The 22,902-nt window shown below is 41.5% G+C and overlaps 1 protein-coding gene across 4 annotated transcripts in view; it reads right to left on the minus strand.

Moving 5' to 3' along the window:
- Positions 1–19,370, minus strand: part of UBAP2 (ubiquitin associated protein 2) — a 112,915-nt gene extending 93,545 nt beyond the window's left edge. For all 4 annotated transcript variants that reach the window (XM_077761884.1, XM_077761883.1, XM_077761881.1 and 1 more), the window contains exon 1: positions 19,292–19,370. The gene's annotated coding sequence lies outside the window, so the exon portion shown is untranslated. The remainder of the gene's footprint in view (positions 1–19,291) is intronic.
- Positions 19,371–22,902: the final 3,532 nt, after the last annotated feature.

A 22,902-nucleotide genomic window follows, 5' to 3' on the forward strand; every position in this document is an offset into this window, starting at 1 on the left:
TCAACCAAGCACCCCTACCCCCAAATACCAAGAGGATACCTTCATTAGAGGGTTACTACTCCATAGCCAAAGGACTTATAAAGGGTCTGTTTTATAAAGTAAAAAATGTTTTAATTATAAAAAAGACTAACCAAATTAAAATAGAAATTCTATAAATCATCCCTTAACCAGAACAAAATATTAATACCTGCCTCATTAATCCAGTAGAAATTCTTACACAGACACGTAGTTTTCCCCCTTGCTCTACTTATATCAGAGTCTGCTCACCTTCGTACGTATTATTCTCTAGTCTTGCCCCCACCCCGCCCAAATATGTACCCACCCACGTATACAGTGGCACTTCTGCAGTCTGCTTTCAATTTCCATTTCTGAAAGCCTCCAAGTTCCTCACAGGCTCTAGCAACAAAGAATTACTGGATGCTAGGATCTCCTACCATGTTCTGACCCTGTGGTTGCACACTGGGCCTCGGTAACCAGTAGAATGGGAAAAGTTAAAAAGGAGACCAGGAGCGCCTGAGTGGCTCAATGGATTAACGGACTGACTTTGGCTCAGGTCATGATCTCACAGATTCAGCTCAGGACATGATCTCACAGTTTGAGTTCAAGCCCCTCATTGGGCTCTCTGCTGTCAGCACAGAGCCTGCCTCAGATCCTTTGTTGTCCTCCCCACCCCGGCCCTTCCCTGCACACACCCCCACACACACACACTCTCTCCCCCCCCCCACCAAATAAATATTAAAAAAAAAAAAGAGGGCACCTGGGTAGCTCAGTCATTAAGCATCAGACTTCTGCTCAGGTCATTATCCAGTGAACAGGAGCCCGTTTTCTCTCTCTCTCTATCTCTCTCTCTCTCTCTCTCTGCCCCTCCCTCAGTTGTACCACGCCCCTCAAAAAAAAAAACAACAAATCTTTCAAAAAAAATTGTTTTCCAAGGGCACCTGGCTGGCTCAGTCAGTGAAGCATGCAACTCTTGGTCTTGAGGTTGTGAATTCAAACTCCATGTAGGGTGTTGAGATTACTTAAAACTAGAACCTTAAAAAAATTTTTTTCCAGGTTTCCAATGTGTATCTGGGACATCAAACTACTACCCTGCAAACTAGTGGTTCTCAAAGTATGATGTCCACACAGGGAGCAGCATCACCTGAGAGAACCTATTACAAATGCAAATTCTCAAGGTCATCCCAGACCTACAGAACCAGAAGTTATGTTCAGAAAGTCAAAGTTTGTTGTTGTTTTTTAGGTCATCTCTACCCTCAACGTGGAGCTTGAACATACATCCCTGAGATCAAGAGTCACATGCAACACCGAGTGAGCCAGCCAGGTGCCCCAGAAATTATGTTTAAACAAGACCTGATGGCACACTAAAGTTTGAGAATCACTGCTCTTAAAGAAACTTAGATAAAAATTTGGGGGGCACCTGGGTGGCACAGTCAGTTAAGTGTCTGACTTCGGCTCAAGTCATTATCTCACGGTTAGTGGATTCAAGCCCCACATCAGGCTCTGTGCTGACAGCCAGCTCAGAGACTAGAGCCTGTTTCAGATTCTGGCTCTCCCTTTCTCTCTGACCCTTCCCTGCTCATGCGGTCTCTTTCTCTCTCTCTCTCTCTCTCTCTCAGAAATAAATAAAGCATTGAAAAAAAAGTTTTAATTTTGATCCTGTGTAATTTAAACTGAAAGATGAGAAAATTGAAAAAAATAATTTTACTTTTCTTATTTCACCTATATAAGAATCATACAGTCCTACAAAATTCCAAAAACTGAGCAATGGAAGAAAATAACACCACCTATAGTTCCACCACCCAAAAATAACTACTTTCAATAGTTTATTTATTGAGCATCCTTCCAGTGTTTTCTATTTGATAGTGCATCACTGTCATCCACTAAGAAATGGTTATATCATACTTTTATCACAGAACATTGGCATATAAACTACTATGTAAAAGCAAGGCAGCATTGTAATTACAGCACCTCAATTATCCTGTTTAGCTGAGGAATCCAGCATTATGGAACAATGAAAGAACTCTTTAGGGGCTAAAACAGTTTTGGTTCCAATCCTTTTTGATAGAAATGCTTCCTAAAATGCAATATATACTTTCCTTCCTTGAGAAATGCAGTATACAACAAACAAATCTAACTTTTTTTGATTCTACATCATTATTATACTCATGTGATAAGTAACATGGGAAACTGGTCTGAATCTTATTTTTTTTTTTTAAACTCTATGCCCAACACTGAGTTCAAACTCATGCACAAGATCAAGAGCAGCATGCTCTACCAACTGAGCCAACCAGCCGCCCTAGTCTGAAAATATTCTAACTCCAGAGCACCTGGGGGGCTCAACTCCTGATTTGGGCTCAGGTCATAATCCCAGCATCGTGGGATCAAGTCCCATATTAGGCTCTACGCTGAGCATGCTGCCTGCTTGGGATTCATTCCCTCTCTCCCTCTCCCTCTCTGCCCATCTCTCCTGCCCCCACCTCCTCCCCAGCTCACACGCTCTCTATAATTAAAAATAATAATAAAATATTCTAACTCCAGGACATAGCTAGGAATGTTTTCCTACACAAATTCATTTTATCATTGTCTTACTTATCCTTGGCCTCTTTCTCAAAACTGGCACCATCTATGTATCTGCATAACTTCTGGGCCCCACAGTAAGGCTATTTTTCAAAAATAGTTTCTGAACCCAAGGACAACACAGTTTCAAATGGTTATTCATTTATTTTAAAATCATCTGCATTTGGACACCTAGGTGGCTCAATCAGTTCAACATCCGACTCTTGATTCCCAGGATCATGATCCTATGATCCCATGGATCCTGCTGAGCATGGGGACTGTTTAAGATTTTCTCTCTCTCCCCCTGCCCCTCTCCCCGGTTCACACTTTCTCTCTTAAAAAAAAAAAAAAATACTGCATAATCCTTACACTGATTTGTTGTCTTTTAGGGGAGAGAGGGCAGCTTTCCACCAAGCTTTACATATAGAGTAAGCACTCAAACCTTCATTTTCAGCAGGCTGTAGAATGACTTCTAGGACAGCTTGAGTGATTAAGAGATAACCTTACCACCTGCCAGCAGGTGCTTAGATCAGCATGCATTTTATTGAAGAGGGAGGGAGAGGGAGGAAGGAAAGAAGAGGGCCTATTTCCTGGCTATTAACAAAAATTGGTAATAAACTGCCAAGTTTATGTTCCCATCTCAAATTCTCCTGTCCCTAACCCTACTTTAATGTTGCTCTTCCCCAACCATGTTCAGCTGAGTTACTCCCACCTATCCTCTCTGGAGAGAATCAAGTAAAGTCTCAGAGTCCTTAGAACAGGACAGACTTAATGCCAACAATAGTCTTAATCTGTAATACAGACATATTTTTTGGTTTTTGGGGTTTTTTCCCCTTTAGTAGGCTCCATGCCCAACATGGAGTGTGAACTCACAACCCTGAGATCAAGAGTCACATGCTCTACCAACTGAGCCAGCCAAGCACCGCAAGACAAACATGTTTTTATAAATTTTTTGTCTTCACATCCTCACTCCCATTCCATCCCCACCCTCCAGCTCTGCATCCATCAGATCAACTTCTCATTAGTAGCTCTGTCCCAAGGCCTTCTGAAGGAAAGGATATGCTGGGGAGTCGCCTTCTCCTTTTGGCTATTTCGTCTTCATAAGATCCAGTCAGAAAGGGGAAGGAAGGTGTCAAATCATATGCTCATCTACCTCACCATCCTTAAGGAGACAAATTTAATTAAGCCAAATGTTTCCTTAGTCAAGTCCTATTAACCACACCAGGTACAAAAATCAAAAATCTTTTATTCTTGATACTCTAAGCCAAAACATTATCTAAACCAAAACATCAGTTTAATTTGAATCTTATTTTCAAGCACAGGAAAGTCATAACAATAGTTAATTCAGGAAAACCTCCAAACTCCAAGGTGTCAAAAGGACTTCAAGAAATCTCCCATATACATCAACACTCAAAAATGTTACCTAGTTCAACTCATAATCACTTGATAACTACTTGAACCACTTGATCTCACATTACTTTGTTTTGACTTTTGGGTAAAGTGGCATCTCTGCTAACCATTCTCATATAATAAACTGCGTATTAAGGCTAAAAATGATTACATCCCAACCATACTTTCACAAGACACAAAAACTTTACAAACCTCCAATTCTTACTGAAGACATATGAGCAAGAATACTTCAAGTAATTTTTTTTCACAGCTCTGCATGAATGATTTAAACACCTAGCACTCAACTGTTATAAATACAAATATTTCACAACTGATTTATAAAAGTTCAGTATATCCATTATGAAGCTATTCCAGAACAGTTATATCATCTCTAGCTGTTACGTTAAGCCAAAAATATAAACACTGATTTTTTAAGTACTTCAAACCCACAGTTTTTCATTATGGTTCTCCAACCTTCCTAATGGATCCAAGACATAGTCTTGAGTTGTTTAAAAAATATATATATATTTGTTTTATTGTAATGGCAACTTTATTACCATTTCACTCATGCCAAAAGCAACTTTTAAAAAAATGTCAGTTACATGAAGAATGTATCTATCAAAACATAGCAATCCATTCAAATGTTAACACATCTGACACTTAACACACCAGGCTTGGTTTTCATTCATCTACCAAATACAAAATTCCTTAATAAGGAAATCTATTACTACTACTACTGAGAAAATATTCCCTACCTTTTTCCTTCTCACAGGTTTGTGTATAAAAACCTGCTCAACTGTTCTCTACATCCACATTAATCTCAAGAACAAAGGTTTACAAAAATTACCCTCCAACACTCCAGAAAACTGCATGTTCTACCAGGTAAGCAATGACTACTGAAGCTGTGTATCTCAAGAATACACTAACTGGCTCCAGTACCCCACCAAACATCTCAACTTGTAGTCTGGTTTCTATTACCCTATTACTCTCTCTAACATTAAGAAAAATGCTACTTTGCAAGTCACCACTGAATTAATTGTCAAATCTTTTTTTTTTTTCCTCATTCTTTCACCACTCCCTGACACTCAACAGATTTCATAATTTTATTCCTGTGGCTTCTCAGACACCATGTCCTGGTTCTCTTTTTTTCCTCAAATCCTCAGTAGCATTACATCCTTCCCCGAGCCCTGACATGTAAAAAATTTCAATTCTTTAGCACACTCTCCCTTCTCACAGAAATTTTATGCTCTACTGGCATCAATAATTACCTCCAACTTCAAAGCAAAAGACCGCATGTCTCTCCAAAGATTCAGCCCACATCTAACTGCCTACTTGGTATCTAACCTATAAAGGAATTCATCCAAACGCATCTCATGTGAAGGCTTGCAAAATTTTCCAAGTGACCAATATTTTTCAGGGTTCCAGAGCTTAAAACCTTTAAACCATTCTTTAAATGCCAACATTTCTTTATTTAAGGCCTTACATCTATACCTTCCTTTACAAATCTCTCTGCCTTCAACTTAGACCTGAATTAAAAGGTCACTGTTTGTATTTAAAGCCTCCTCCTGTTCTAGGAATAAATAAGTTAGTCCAGTCTAGTATTAGTTTTGATATGTCAGTGTTATATACATAACCCAGCAGTTACAAGATACCTTTATCAACTATAATATCAATAACTGCCTCCTTTCTGGTTCACTGCAACTTCATGCCCTTATTTACCTACCTGAACTATCTTAATTGTAAAACTGATTCCACAGTGATCTGTTTCTCCAAAATCCACATCTTCTGTTCACAAATCAACTCCTTGATAAAATAAAAGCTCTTTATTCTTTTTCTGATCCATATACTTTGGTCAAAATGGCCTTGCAATTCTCCCAAATTGCACCTATGTTTTTGCCTCCACCTTCCATAGGCATGATCTCTCAATAGCATACTGAGCATAACCCCCCGCCTTTTCTGATTTTCTGTCCCTCAGCATAAACAGCAATTACTCTCTGTAAATACTTGATATCCGTAACTCCACGACATTTTAGGGGCACTTAACAATATATTAAACAGCCCTACTTGACAGCAGTTTGAGTTCTTAAGTGTAATTTTCATGCAACTGTATGGCTTTCTTCCGACTGTTCTCACAGTGTGCTATCAATTGTCACTTCTCAGTGTTGTGTGCCTGACCTCCTCATAGAATATACCTAAAATTGGCAGAGGGCTATCAGCTCACCTTGCTGATTAGAACAGCTAGTAAAATCAGAATGGAAAACGAAAGCAAAGCCAGTTTTAAACCACAGAAATCAACTCTAGCCAAACATCTCACTAAACGCCAGCATATAAAACAGATAAAAGTGAGGCACCTGGCTAACTCAGTTGGTAGAGTATATAATATGTGAGTTCAAGCCCCATGCTGGCATAAAGCTTACATAATTAAGAAAAGTAAATAAATAAAATAGATAAAAGTGAAATGGAGCCTCGTGGAACCAATCAAAGGAGCTCAAGGGCCCCACCTCCATCTCCATCGTCTTATTCCCCATCCAGTGCAAAACCCCAGATTTATGTACCACAAATGTGGACACTGATTTATCACCTAGCACTTGGCTATATTCCCAAAGAACAGTATTTCAGACAGGTAAAGTAGTACAGTATTTGTGATTAAGATTTGGAAGTCACATAGACTTGCACTCTACAAATTACTCGATTAGGTAACACTGACCAAGTACTTTACTCTTCCTCAAACCTGGAAGGAGCACCAAACAAAATAATGCACCTCAAATGCCTAGTCTAGATCCTAAGAGCTACCATAAATAATATAATATTAATGTACATAGACTACTTTTGTTTCTGATATAATTTCAGAACATTGTCTATTTATTCAAACCATTCAAATAATTTTCCTGAGTTATAGCAAATACCATAAAGTTCACCCTTTTTAAGTGTAAAGTTCAATGATTTTTTTGTATTTACCAACTGTAAAACTATCACTGCAGGCCAACTATCACTCCAATAAAATCCTTTGTGACACTGGTCATCTCTTTGTCCCACAGATTGATTGACAGAGTATATGAACTGGTTCATAGTAGGTTATATATCCCATTACATCTGGGATCTTTTGGTAAAGCAAGATAAGCATTACAACAATTAAATAGTTCAAATTGCTTTAAAAAAAAAAAAAAAAAAAAAGACTCGGGGTGCCTGGGTGGCTCAGTCAGTTAAGCATCCAACTTCGGCTCAGGTCAGGATTTCACGGTTCACGCGGGAGTTTGAGCCCAGCATCGGGCTCTGTGCTGACAGCTCAGAGTCTAGAGCCTGCTTCCTATTCTGTCTCTCCCTCTCTCTCTGCCCCTCCTCTGCTTTCAGTTTGCCTCTCTCTCAAAAATAAGCATTAAAAAAAATTTAACTCTTCTGTGGTAAAAAATTATAAATGGCCTGTATTTTATTGCTGTAACCACCATCTGGATTGTTCTGTAATATATGGAGGTATTTTCCCACCATACATTACCTTAGTACTCCCAATCACAAGGAATTAAAAAAATACTAAATAAACTGAAGTACCAAAGTTAAGAATTTTCAAAGGTCATCTGCTCTACAGCAATTCAAAGAAGTGTTTCACAAAGTCGGAAGTCAAGCAACTTCCAATCAAAATAAAATGAGATCTTGAGGGAAAAACGTAAACATTCAGTAAGTTACTATAAAAAGCTAACCCAAAGAACATGTTTAATGTGACTAACTTATATCAAAAATAACTTAGTTTTGGGGTGCCTGGGTGGCTCAGTTGGTTAAGCGTCCAACTTCGGCTCAGGTCATGATCTCAGGGTTCAGGTCATGATCTCAGGGTTCATGGGTTCAAGTCCCGCGTCAGGCTCTGTGCTGACAGCTAGCTCAGAGCCTGGAGCCTGCTTCAGATTCTGTGTCTCCTTCTCTCTCTGACCCTCCCCTACTCATGCTGGTGCTCTCTCGCGCGCGCTCTCTCTCTCTCTCTCTCAGAAATAAAACATTAAAAAAAAACAAACTTAGTTTCTCTTGGGGCACCTGGCTAGCTAAGCCCATAGAGCATTAGACTTTTGATCTTGTGGTTGTGAGTTCAAGCCCCATATTGGGTGTAGAGAGTACTTAAGAATAAAAGTAATAAAATAAATAAAATAACTTTTACTAGCTGCTGCAAATGAACTACCAATCAAGGCCAAACAAAAGATACAATAATACAGCAATCAAAATAGCAAATTATAAAACTTAATCATAAACACGAAATTCTAAGTGCTTTTTTCTTTACATTTCAACTTTTTTTTTAAGTAATCTCTACACTCAACGTGAGGCTCAAACTCACAACCCTGAGATCATGGTTGCATGCTCCATCAACTGAGCCAGGCAGATGCCTGTAAAATTCTAAGTATCTTAACAAAAGAAACAATAACTTCAGGACTTTGTCCATTGATCCTACTGGAAGAATACAGGAAAAATAAGGGTCAGTTTCCCACTGGTTCAAGGAAGCCTCCCCAATATCCAGACTCAACTGACAATGCTTTCCTGTCACTCCCAAAAGGATTGACTCCTAACTGCATTGCGTCTACTTTGGTCTTCCCATCAGAATATAAGCACTTAGAGAACAGGAACTGTGTGCATTATTCATCTGTATCCCCAACACTTAACAGTTGCTGATAGTAGCAACATTAAATCTTTAAGTGAACACTTGTATAGCAGCACATATCATTAACAACAGCAACAAAAACTATTACTCAGGCCTAATCTGGGTTAACCTACATACTGAGCACATTTACACAGAAGTAAAATGCCATGAGAATTTACTATCTAAAGTTTTTATTTTTGTAAGAGTTTACCCTTATTCCCACACATCAAAAAGACCTTTTTCATCAGGGTTTCAAAATCTGGAGTCTGCATAGATTAGCAAGATACATAGAAAATTTTTAGTCTTTCTACCAGCCCAAGAAAGTTACACTTATCCTACAATAAATTGCAATTTACTTAACACTAGCAAGAATTATCTAAACCAGGGGTGCCTGGGTGGCTCAGTCCATTGAATGGCTCAGGTCATGATCCCTGGGTCTTGGTATCAAGCCCTGAGGCAGGCGTGGGCCGGGCATCAAGCCTGTTTAAGATTCTTTCTCTCCCAAAGGGCGCCTGAGTGGCTCAGTTCATTGAACATCTGACTTTGGCTCAGGTCACAATCTCAGGGTTCATGAGTTCAACCCCACATCTGGCTCACTGTCAATGCAGAGCCCTCTTCTGAATCCTTTGTCCCCTTCTCTCTCTGCCCCTCCCCCACTCGTGCTCATACAAATATAAAAAGGATTCTCTTCCTGTGCCCCCTCCTCCTTGCACTCACTCTCACTAAAAATAAACATTTCCTTAAAAAAATAAAATAAAATAATTATCTAACCTAAGTAACAGCAGTAGTTAATCTTGCTTATCAGATGTGACTGGCCATTATGCCTGATAATTGACAAAATCGCTTAAATGGATTGTCATTATTCTACTTCAATAACAATACATAAAGTAAAGCAAAAACTCAAAAAAACAAGTTACAAAAGACATTTTGTGAACTGGAAAATGTAAATATGAATTTTTATCAGATTATTACTATTACTTCTTATGTATATTATTAAATAAATACTAATTTCCTAGGTATGGCTATGTTACTGTGATTATTTGTAAGAGAAGCCCTTTATTGTAGAGATATTTGCTTAGGAGGGGCACCTGGGTGGCTCACTTAAGGCTCTCTGGTCATGATCTCAGTTTGTGAGTTGGAACCCCACATTGGGCTTTCTACCATCAGAGCAGAGCCCACTTTGGGTCCCATCTCCCTGTCTCTCTGCCCCTATCCTACTCTCACACGCGGCCACGCACGCTCTATCTCAAAAAATAAATAAATTATTTGGGGCACCTGGGTGGCTCAGTCGGTTAAGTGTCTGATTCTTGATCTTGGCTCAGGTCATGATCTCACAGTTCATGAGATCAAACCCCATCCTAGGCTCCCCACGCTGTCAACATAGCACCTGCTTGGGATTTGTCTCGGCCCCCTCTCCCCTCAAAACAAATAAACTTAAAAAAATAAACATTTAAAAAGAGAGAAAGATGATTGCTTAGGAAATACTCAGGCATAAACGTCAAGATATTTCACCTTACTTTCAGAATCATTCAGCCTCAAAAGATGTGCAGGTAGAGAAAAAAGTCAATGTAGCAAAATATTAAGTATTGACTCCAAGATAAAGGTATACGTATGCTCTCGGGCACCTGGGTGGCTCAGTCGATTAAGTGTCTGATTCTTAGTTTCAGCTCAGGTCATAATCTCAGGGTTTTGCGGGTTCAAGTCCTATGCTGGGCTCTGCCTACTTGGGGTTCTCAATCTCCCTCTCTCTCTCAGCCCTCCCCCATTCATGGTGTCTGTCTCTCTCAAAAAAAAAAAAAATCTGAAGGAAGCCAAACAGAAGAATGAAAACTACAAAAAGGACAGAAAAACAGTAACGACCAGGCATGTAGAAGACTTTGATGGCAGAGATATATACAAAATATCCTTAATTATATTTAACATTGATAGTTCCCATGTGCCAGTTAAGAGACATCTGCAGGATATGTTAGCAAAACAAAATGCAGTTGTGTGATGTTCAAAAAGATGTATCTAAAACATACCACTAGAATTGCCTAAAACCTTTAAAAATTAAAGTAATACCAAATGTAGGTAAGGATGTGGAACTCTTATCAATTCAGTCTTGGGAATTAGGTTCTGATGTTTAAGGTATTCATTGTATATATGAATTAAATATCTTCCCTAGGCGTCTAGAACGGTATCAGATGTTTAACATCCTCAAGATAATTGAAAAAATAATCAGTTTTCTGTGTTCTGTAGTTCAGATGAAGAGCCTAATCAAAAATGACTGTACAGGGGCACCGGGGTGGCTCAGTCGGTTAAGCGTCTGACTTCCGCTCAGGTCATGATCTCACGGTTCCTGGGTTCGAGCCCTGTGTCGACAGCTCTGTGCTGACAGCTAGCTCAGAGCCTAGAGCCTGCTTCTGATTCTGTGTCTCCCTCTCTCTCTGACCTTCCCCTGCCCATGCTGCCCCCCTCTCTCTCTCTCTCAGAAATAAATGACTGTAGAACACAGTTTGAGATCACCTAGTAAAGTTACACATACTCCACACACAACCCAAAACTCCACTCCCAATTACATAGTCTTGAAAAATCAGTTTGTTTTAGGGGGAAGGTCAGGTGCAAATGTTCACAGAGACAAAATTTCTAATCACAAAAAAATGGAAACATCCATCACAATAGAGTAAGATGTGGCATATCCTTTTTTTTTTTTTCCATGTTTGCTTATTTATTTTGAGAGACAAGAGCCAGCAAGGGAAGGGCAGAGAGGGAAAGAGAGAATCTCTCCGGGGGCTGGGCTTGGGGCTCGAGGCTTGATCTCAGGAAAGGTGATATCATGACCTGAACTGAAATTAAGAGTTGGACACTTAACTCAAGGAGTCACCCAGGTGCCGCAGATGTAGCACATCTTTACAATGGAGTACCATACTACTGAAAATGATTGACCATAAAAACCAATACGAATGAATCTAAAACGTGTAAGAGAAAAAGAAGTATCAGAAGAATCATATAATTCCATTTAAATCAATATTGATGGGCACCTGGCTGGCTCAGTCAGTACAGCATGGGACTCTTGATTTCAGGGTCATGAGTTCAAGCCCCACATTGGGGGTATAGTTTCCGATGAATGAATGAACGAATGAATGAAGCAAGCTGGAAAGTGGGCAACAATGGGGGCGCCTGGGTGGCTCAGTCAGTTAAGCATCTGACTTTGGCTCAGGTCATGATCTCACAGTTGGTGGCTTCGAGCCCCAAGTCGGGCTCTGTGCTGACAGCTAGCTCAGAGCCTGGAGGCTGTTTCAGATTCTGTATCTCCTCTCTCTCTGACCCTCCCCTGCTCAAGCTGTCTGTCTGTCTGTCTCTCTCTCTCAGAAATAAAAAAAAAGAAAAGAAAATGGGCAACTATAAACCATGTATGTTATGGATTATATAGAATATAAATTACTCTAAAAAACAACAAAAAAAGGTAGGATAATGGTTACCTCTGGGAAAGAGGGAAAGGAATGCCTTGGGAGATGACAGGGGACTTTTCAGGAAACAGTAATGTTCTACTTCTTGGCTAGTCATTTTACTCGTTTCTGAAAAGTCTAGGGGTGTGTGGGTGGCTCAGTCGGTTGAGCGTCCAACTTCGGCTCAGGTGTTATCTCAGTTTGTGGGTTCAAGCCCCATGTTGGGCTCTGTGCTGACAGCTTAGAGCCTGGAGCCTGTCTTCAGATTCTGTATCTCTCTCTCTCTGACCCTCCACTGCTTGCGCTGTCTCTCTCTCTCAAAAATAAACAGGGGCGCCTGGGTGGCTTGGCCGGTTGGGCATCCGACTTTCGCTTGGGTCATGATCTCACGGTTCGTGGTTTTCGAGCCCCGCGTCGGGCTCTGTGCTGACTGCCAGCTCGGAGCCTGAAGCCTGTTTCAGAGTCTGTGACTCCCTCTCTCTCTGACCCTCCCCTGCTCNCATTTAAAGAATTTTTTAAAAAAAGAAAACTCTACATGTCTTTTTATATCTCATATACCTTTTCTAACATGTATCCTGTTTCTCAATAAAAAATCACTAAGTATAAAAATATTTATTCCGGGGCGCCTGGGTGGCTCAGTCGGTTGAGGGTCCGACTTAGCTCAAGTCATGATCTCATGGTTAGTGGGTTCAAGCCTGTGTCGACAGCTCTGTGCTGACAGCTCAGAGCCTGGAGCCTGCTTCTAATTCTGTGTCTCCCTCTCTCTTACCCTCCCCTGCTCATGCTGCCTCTCTCTCTCTGTCAGAAATAAATTTTTAAAAAAAAGTATTTATTCCATGGGCATCTGGGTGGCTCACTCGGTTAAGCTTCCAACTCTTGATTTAGGCTCGGGTCATAACTTATGGTTCAGGCTCTGTGCTGACAGTGAGGAGACTGCTTGGGAATTCTGTCTCCCTTTCTCTCTGCCCCACTCCTGCTGACAATTTCTCTCTCTCTCTCTCTCTCTCTCTCTCTCTCTCTCTCTCNTCTCTCAAATAAATAAAAATATTTTTTAGGGGCATCTAGGTGGCTCAGTGGGTTGAATGTCCAATTCTGGCTCAAGTCATGATCTCACGGTTTGTGAGTTCAATCCCCACATCAGACTCTGTGCTGACAGCCCAGAGCATGGTCTCTCCCTCTCTCTCTGCACCTCCTCCCTTCTCAGAAATAAACATTTAAAAAAATTTTTTTTAATTTTTTTAATGTTTTTATTTCTAGGAGAGAGAGAGAGAGAGACAGCGTGAGCAGGAGAGGGTCAGAGAGAGAGGGCGTCACAGACTCTGAAACAGGCTCCAGGCTCTGAGCTGGCAGTCAGCACAGAGCCCGACGCGGGGCTCGAACCCACAAACCGCGAGATCATGACCTAAGCAAAAGTCAGACACTTAACCGACTAAGCCACCCAGGCGCCCCAATAAACATTTAAAAATTAAAAGTATTTTTTAAAAAGTGTTACTCCACTTTTCAGAGTATGTAATACTTTACTTAAAGGGAAAAAAAAAAAGGATCAGGGTGCCTGAGTGGCTCTGTTGGTTAAGCATCCAACTATTGATTTCGGCTCAGGTCATGATCTCACAGTTCCTGCGTTCAAATCCCACATCGGGCTCTGTGCTGACAGTGTGAAGCCTGCTTGGGATTCTCTCTTTTTCTCTCTCAAAATATAAACTAAAAGAAAGAAAAGAAAAGAAAACATTTACACTGAAACATTAAACCATATTAAGTCTTTTTTATCTTTTTTTTTATTAAGTAATCTCTGCACCCAGCGTGAGGCTCAAACTCACAACTCCAAGATTAAGAGTTGCATGCTCTTCCAACTGAGTCAGCCAGGTGCCCCATCATTTTTATCTTTTAATTTTCTCAAATTTTCTAAAATGTATTTTCTTAGGTAGAATAGTAACAGTCTGATCCTAAAACATTCTGTAAGATGGAAATTTGAGAAAAGAAGAAAAAACTGATTTGGGTCTAAAAATTATGATGTATTAGGCTTATCAAGTCAATCCTAAAGACAGTCTTTTTTTCCTAAACCCTATTTCAGCTAAACCTTTATTTTTTTAAGCCCACTTACTCTCTTGTTTAATGATTTGACAATGCTAAACACTGTTATCAAATGAAAAATCCCACCCTTAAAAGAGCACACATTCCAGCCAGACAGACACACAATACAGGAAGCACCATGCACCTTGCCCAAACCCATGACGTTGCAAAGATATTTTAGGTTTTCTTCTGCCCATCCAAAAAGCAGCATGTTATGATGGAAAGTACAGTCAGTTAGAAGGCCTACAACCTCCTCAGTTGACACGGAGTGTTAGAATGTTTTTGTATGGGGATGAAAGGGCACAAGGAGGCAGAAAAATAAAATGGAGAGAAAACACACCAAGAAAAATAAAATAGAGGGGCGCCTGGGTGGCTTAGTCGGTTAAGCGTCCGACTTTCGCTTAGGTCATGATCTCGCGGTTCGTGGGTTCGAGCCCCGCATCGGGCTCTGTGCTGACTGCCAGCTCGGAGCCTGGAGCCTGTTTCAGATTCTGTGCCTCCCTCTCTCTCTGACCCTCCCCTGCTTACGCTGTTTCTCTCTCCTAGAAATAAATAAAAAAAAAAAAATAAAAAAAATTTAAAAAAAGAGAAAAAAAAGAAAAAGAAAATAGAAAGGGAGTGGAGAGAATTAAAGATACAGAGGGAGAACGATATCATCCACAAGATGAACTCTGAAGCCTTGGAACTCTGAGCTTCCAAAAGTCTTCACACAGAGTATCTAGGACTGATCTGAAGATTAAGACTATATGTCAAAAGATTTGAGTAAACAGTAACATTGTTAAGTATTACTAGATTGTGTGCATACAGTATAACTTTAAATGAGATCGTTCCTATGTGATATTTTACTTAAAAACAGGTTAATAATAATACTACACTAATAGCAAGAAACAAGGTTACAGCAACAGTAAGCTTGGAACTAAATCCAAATGAAATTCTCTTCTCTTTAAATCCTTGAAAATCTTCATGTACTGAATTTTTTTTAAGTTTGAAACCCAATCAGATATATGTTCCATTACTTTTAATATTCCAAAGAAAAACAAGCTACACACTCCTAACACCCTTTTAAAGAACCCCGTGTAATCTTAAATGAAATACCTACTCCTTTATCCAAGTCCCATTTCATAAATTAATTCCACGGGGCTCAAACTCACATCCCTGAGATCAAGAGTGGCCTACTACACCGAGTGAGCCAGCCAGGCATCCCTAATTTACTTTTTTAGAAAAAAATAAAATACAGGACACAGGTGCCTGGGTGACTCAATCGACTAAGTGTCCTACTTTTTTTTTTTATGTTTTCTGTTTAGTTTTGAAAGAGAGCATGAGCAGCAGAGGGGCAAAGAGAGTGGGGGGAGGGGGGTAAGGATCCAAAGTGGGCTCTGTGCTGACAGCAGGGAGCCTGATGCAGGGCTCAAATTCAAGAACCATAACCTAAGCCAAAGTCAGGCGCTCAACCAACTGAGCTACCCACACACCCCATGTATCCTACTCTTGATTTCAGCTCAGGACATGACTTCACAGGGGTTTTTTTGTTTGTTTTTGTTTTGAGAGACAGCACAGTGGGGAAAGGGCAGAGAGAGAATGAAACACAGAATCCGAAGCAGGCCCCAGGCTCTGAGCTGTCAGCACAGAGCCGGATGCAGAGCCTGAGCCCACAAACTGTGAGACCATGACCTGAGCCGAAGTCGGACGCTTAACCATCTAAGCCACCTAGGTGGCTCTGAGTTGGGCTCCATGCTGAGTGAATGGAGCCTGCTTGGGATTTTCTCTCTCCCTCTCTCTCTGCGCCTCACTGCTCTCTTGCCCGAGTGCACTGCTCTCTCTCAAAATAAATAAAAATCTGTCCCTCTGTCCCTCTCCCCCACTCTCTCAAATTAAAAAATACAGATACAAGGAGCACCTGAGTGGCTCAGTTGGTTAAGCTTCTGACTCTTGCTATCAGTTCAGGTCATATCTCAGGATTTGTGAGATCAAGCCCTGCATGGTGTTCTGTGCTGACGGCGCAGCACCCTCTTGGGATTCTCTCTCCTCCTTTCTCTGCCCCTCCCCTGCTTGTGTGCATGCCCTCTCTCAGTTCTCTCAAAATAAACTTTAAAAAAATTTTTTAGGGGCGCCTGGGTGGCTTAGTCGGTTAAGCGTCCGACTTTCGCTTGGGTCATGATCTCGCGGTTCGTGGGTTCGAGCCCGGCATCGGGCTCTGTGCTGACTGCCAGCTAGGAGCCTGGAGCCTATTTCAGAGTCTGTGTCTCCCTCTCTCTCTGACCCTTCCCTGTTCACGCTGTCTCTCTCTCTCTTAGAAATAAATAAAAATATTTTCTTAAAAAAATTTTTTTTAAATACATATATAAAATAAGAAAAAATACAGGACATGCAGGATCTTTGAAAGACTTCTGTAAATAAATCTCAAAAAAAAAAGTAGAAAATATCAATATATGCAGTATGCTTATCTGTCAAAACAAACCTGATAAATCTTGGGCTTCAGAATGAAAAAAAGATTTCATTCCTAAATACCTGACGGTTGGGTCAAAATTATTTCAAAACCAACTAGACGCTTAAATGGTGATATTCCCTATAAATCTTCCCTCTCTTTGCCTTCCTTCAAGTTACATCTCCAACTCCTTTGGGGTGGGGTGGGGGGAAAACAACTGCTTCCAAGGCCTATCAGTGATCCACCACCCTACCAGTCAACACAGGTGCCATGCACTCTGCTTTTAAAGGGCATTCCATTTACTCAACTAAGAGCTAATGGGTATTTGCTGACCTTGTAAAGACTAATAAACAAAATAAGATAGATTTAAGAACAGAGGAAGTTCACAGTCTGTGAATTCATGTAGACTCCTTCTTTTGAGCAGGCATTCATCAGTCCTTTATAATAGGCTTACACCAAAAAAAAAAAAAAGTGTCTTATAACAACAACAAAAATTCTTAAATCATTTTTAAAAAGGACTGGAGGATCAATACTTCAAGACTAATACTTTCAAAGAAAACGCTCCACTTCAGACCAGTTCAAAACTTCAGAATTGGTTTATACTCTACATACAGTGTATGATTAAAGGAATAGAGAACAACCAGTTCCCACGATAACTAATGCATAGGGCATATTGAAATTAACCCATTCTTCTCCATGTTCTCCTACCATTTGTCTCTCAACAATAAAAGTCACTAACGCTAATACCAAGAGACACCACTGGTGAGCACTGCACAGGCTGCATCAGTTACCAGGAAAGGGAAGCAGAGTTGTTATTGTTGTTCTACCCTTGTTCTAAAGGCAGCTCCATGTGACTGCTGCTGTTCCAGCCCACATTTAAAGACAGAGGCCAGAGGAAACCAGAGAGGCAGGAAATAGGCACGAGAGGCAATTACCACAACCCTTTCCCATGGCCTCATTGCTATGCCACCACTTCCAGCCATATTTCAATCATAACAAAAACCTCCCTTCTCTGAATTTCTGAGGGTCAGAAGCAACCAGGAAGCAAATGAGAAATCATAGCTGTGGAAAACAAGCAGGCTTGGGGAGGGGGGGGGGATTTCATCACACAGGTGAACTATCCATAAAGAACAAAAATGAGATGGAAGCAAGCAGAGAGTAGTGTGGGAAACTAATCACTTCTACCTAGTAATACAAGTGTTCACAGCAATGGGAAGATGACAGCCTGAGCCAAAGGGTCCTGCAGGCAGGTAAGAAATATTGGTGGACCAGACAACTTTATCATCTCCAGAGAGCGGAATTTATTCTCTTTCCTGAAACAGACAGGTATCATCCCAATCGAGGCACCTAACCCCTAGGATACAGGAGAGCTTCCTTCCACTTTGATTAGACAAACTGACACTAAAAATAAGGATATACAATTGGTGACAAAAAGTGAGGAACACATTACCTACTGACATAACTCTTGGTTTAAAAAGTATACCATAGGGGCGCCTGGGTGGCTTAGTCGGTTAAGCGTCCGACTTTCGCTTAGGTCGTGATCTCGCGGTTCGTGGGTTCGAGCCCCGCATCGGGCTCTGTGCTGACTGCCAGCTCAGAGCCTGGAGCCTGTTTCAGTCTGTGACTCCCTCTCTCTCTGACCCTGCCCTGCTCATGCTGTCTCTCTCTCTCTCTCTCCTAGAAATAAATAAAAAATATTAAAAAATAAAAAAATAAAAAAAATAAAAAGTATACCATAACTGAAGTGAAAATACAATAGGCCTGAGTTCACCCAAAAAGTTAATTATATATGCCCTTCGAATAAAAGATTATGTTTGGATACCTTATAAAGACCTTCAAAAGCTCTCAACTGTTAGGACATACAGGGGCTAAAGAAAGACAATTAGCCTAAATACTGACCGACCATATACCTCAAATAGAAGTAGAAACCAATATCCAACAGAGGAAGTAGTAAACTACAAGATTATTTCAAACAGGAAAATAACAGGAACGATGACAGGATTAACTCCTACAGAAAAAAGAGTAGGAGACCAGAGTGATAGCACTCAAGATGCCTGGGCAAATAATCAGATTGAAAACCGAGGGGAAAAGGTGGAAAAGCCAAGTGGGAAAGTGATTCAGAAGCAAAGAAGTCAGACATAATACACTAAGGAAAAAATAACATTTTGAATATGTACTACAATGCGTTCTCAAAACATTTAAAGAAAAAAAAAAAAAACTCTGACACCAGACTAGAGGAACCGAGACTGAGGAGGAAAACGGAGTCCCCAGAGTCTAACACCAAAACCTTCCAAAATGAAAAGGTGTAGAATCTAACTATTCCTCCGAGTACGCCCGGAAAGGCTACAGAGCGCAGAAGTTGGGCTCTAAGATGCCCAGTCCCAAGACTAGCGACAGGCGTGAAAACCGAAAGGTGGTCGGTGGTCAGGATGGGGATGAGCGGGAGCTCCAGCGGACAGGCAGGGAGGGAAAGAGGTGGGAGAAAAAACCACACCCTCCAGGGCAGAAACCCGAAGGGGGGAGGGGAAGGCGCCCCCAGGGGTTGGGTGGGGCCAGACCGGCTAGGACAGGGGTAGGCAGGAAGACGCACAGGACGACCACGGGCGAGAGGAAGGAAGGCGCCCGGGCCTGGGCATACTGAGGACGCAGGAAGCTGCCGAGGAAAGCTTGGCCCGGTCTTCATGAGTGGGCGCTGGGGCAGTATGAAGAGGGTTAGAAGAAAGAAGAGCAGGACCAGGACTAGAAAGCGCACGCTGCCACGCTCAGGGCTCTGGAACAGGGAAGGAGAAAGAGGGTGCCAATTACCGCTGCTGTTCTCGCTGGACTCGCGACCAGCTGCCGCCGCCGCCGCCGCTCGTTACCTGCCAATGTGCCTCTTACAAAGCGGCGGCGGCGGCAGAGGCGGCCCGTCCCGTCACGTGACCTCCACGTCACCGGCGAAGGAGGAGCCACCACGCGTCGCAAGCGCGCCGCTCCTCAGCCCGCCCACAGAGCGCGTTGCTTCCTCTAGCCTACCCCAAGGCTGGTAGGAGCGGCCAACAGCGCCGGGGCGAAAGTAAGAACGTGAAAGCGCAAGTAAGGAAGATTTTACAGGAGTTACCGTACTCGGAGTTGTGAGGAGAGTACAACATACGACCCAGGATGCCAACAACTGCAGCGTGTAGTCGCGGTGTGATGACCTCACAAGGTACCAGGAGTCGTTCTCTGCGGCTGCCTTCGTCTCATCACGTGATGTGGTCCAACCACTCAAAGAAGGCCGAGCTTCCCAAACCCTGAGAATACTATTCCTATTCCGCTGCACAGCAGAGGTATCCGCTACGGCAATCTTTCCCTAGCGAGTTCATAGACCTTGCGTTTATGACTTAATGCCAAGGGAAGGTGGAAACGGGAAACGGCCAGCGCTGGCTTCTGAGACTAATACCAGTGGGCGCCGCTTGCCAGGTGGCTGAGCGCGGTTCCTGCTGGGAGATGTAGTTCCGGCGGGGGGGGGGTGGGGGTTCCACTACCACGTTCCCGGGCTCGCGCTCCGCCCCGCCCCCTGCGCGGGAAAACGCCAACGGCTAGCCCAGGTACCCCAGTGGAGGAGCAGGCTTTAAAAGGAACTTTAACAGAGCGGAAGGCTAATATCTTGTTAAATGCGAGGGTGGAATTCTGCATTACGAAGCTCCTTATAAGTAAATTAAGTAATGTTTATTGATTGATTACTTGATGTCAGTGGTTTATACAACATTTTTACTAAATCTTGTGGTCAACACTTTGAGGCAGGGATTGCCCCTGTAAAGAAAGGGTTAGAGAGGTTCCTGGCTGGCTCGCTTAGTAGAGCATGCGACTTTTGATCTTGGGGTTGTGAGTTGGAGTCCCAGGCTGGGTGAAGAAATTATTTTCAGATTAAAATACTAAAAAAAAAAAAAAAAAAAGGGAAAGGAAGAAAAAGGCTTAGAGGTTCAGAAAGGAAGAAAGAAAGAAAAAGGAAGGAAAGAAGGAAAAAGGCTTAGAGGCTCAGGTGTTTCTGGCTGAAGACACCCAAACCAGATTTTCCGTCTCCTGACAATGAATAACCCCTTCCTCTCAGAAAGATCTTTTGTAACTCCAAGAATTAAGCACAAGGAGGGTAATGTTTTATACTTGTAGCATACTGTTTTAGAGTTTAAAGTATGTGCTCGCTTGTTGACCAATTTGAAGGCATTATCCCAGGCAGGTTAGGTACATGGACTTTGGAATAAAGCAGGTCTTACCTCAATTTGAGCTTTCCTTTGTGATAACACCACTACACCACGTAGTGAAAATTAAATGAGATCATGTAAAATACCTGTTTGGCACGTAGTTAAACCCTCAATAAATGGTAGTAATTATTTTCACACCTGGTATATTACCCTTTGGGCACAACAGATATAAAAGGAAGGTGGGAAGGAAGTTAGCATATACTGATCTTTGTGCAGAGCACTATACTATTTACTAACATGCTAGTTACTAATAGACTGTTGTAGGTTAAATTACTTGGTGAATAACAATTGAAACTTTTCCTCAGTTCAAGGGAGGCCTTTGTTATTCATCTGAATTGATCAAAGAATGCTCAGGCTGAAACAAATAAAACTTATTATCATGACCATTCATGTGTAGATGTATCTTATCTCTCCCTTTCTGACAGTGAGCTGGAATTGTGCCTGGTCAGTACAGTCTTCCTTCTCTTTGTATTACTGCTTTATAGAAATGTGTGGGAGAGTCAAAGATAAAACCACCCTTACAAGGCAAAGACTTAATTGAAAGAGTACAAGAAAACAATTCTGAAAGGGTATATACAAACTGGATAACAGGATCTGTCTCTGAGGAATGGGAAGGAGGGTTTGTGATTGAGGGTGCTAGTCAAAAGGGACTGTAATCTAATCTATAACGTTTTAATTTTTTAAGTTAGGCTCCATGCCCAATGTGAGGCTTGAACTCACAACCCTGAGATCAAGAGTCACATGGTCTCACAACTGAGCCAGCCAGGCATCCCTAAAGTTTTGATTTTTTTACATGACGAAGTTACTTGCATATCAATTGAAGATAAACTTTAAGAGAGGCCAGGGCTCCGACTGGCTCAGTTGGAAGAGCATGTGATTGATCTTGGGGTCTTGAGTTCCAGCCCCATGGTAGGTTTAGAGATTATAATTAATCAGTAAGCACATACATAAAACTAACTTTTTTTAAAAAAGGAAAGAAAGAAAAAAGAGACCATGTGTTACAACTGTCACTTGTACAAACTATGTTACCTTTTCAGTCCCTCAATTTCCTCTTCTATAATTATATTCAAAAACATGTATTTTCTGTACCAGGCATACTGTGCTGGGTGCTGTCAATAAATTATCACTTAGCAAGGGAGAAGTCCTACCTAGGACCTAGGGCCAGTGAGAAAAAATAAGGGCATCAAAATCCTAAAACCTCACTGATAATAGTTATTACCACCTGGATGTAATAAAACTATCCTCTCACAATAGGTTCCCCTAAGGGAGAACACTACCACCCATCTCCATGCAGCCTGACTCTGACACATTGACTCTAAAACTAATTTCAGATCCTGTGACCGCCAAAAACATCATCATCCAATTCACCAGTTTTTCATTGCTTGAGTACAGTTGGCTGGACTAAAGTGAGAGCATAATATGATGGAAATACACTGGAGAAACTCTCCGAAGCCTGGGTTGTTAAGTCTGTACACATGGCAGGCAATAAAGTAGGTGGTGAAATCAGATGAGGCCCATCTCAGAAAGAAGCAGTAATGGGTAACTGAGATATAGGAAGATCAAATCAAGGTTGTATAAACTCCAAAGCAGAATCTTCACAATCTAGATAAAACTAATCACCGTTCAAGTCTAATCTACTCACAGCAAATGATCATCATCAAATGCACTATACCTTGCTTGAAGAATGTGATAACTGAGTAGGAATGGTCTCTATAGAATCTTAAAAAGAAAGAAAAGAAAAAAGAAAAGAAAAGAAAAGAAGGAAGGAAGGAAAAGAAAGAAAGAAGAAAGGAGAAGAGAAGAGAGAAAAGAAAAGAAAAGAAAAAAAAAAGAAAGGGCGCCTGGGTGGCTTAGTCGGTTAAGTATCCGACTTTCGCTTAGGTCATGATCTCGCGGTTCGTGGGTTTGAGCCCCGCGTCGGGCTCTGTGCTGGCTGCCAGCTCAGAGCCTGGAGCCTGTTTCAGAGTCTGTGACTCCCTCTCTCTCTGACCCTCCCCTGCTCACGCTGTCTCTCTCTCTCTCTCCTAGAAATAAATAAAACATTAAAAAAAAAGAAAGAAAGAAAGAAAGAAAGAAAACTTTAAGAAGCAAAAAAATATACACCATGCAGGGAAAAGGATAGCATAGAACATTTTGGTCCCTTTGGCAGGTCTCTCCCTTCAGCACATAAACATGGGTATTTAATGCATATTA

Source organism: Crocuta crocuta, unplaced genomic scaffold, assembly GCF_008692635.1.
Source record: "Crocuta crocuta isolate KB4526 unplaced genomic scaffold, BGI_CrCroc_1.0 scaffold204, whole genome shotgun sequence".
NCBI classification, from domain to species: Eukaryota; Metazoa; Chordata; class Mammalia; order Carnivora; family Hyaenidae; genus Crocuta; species Crocuta crocuta.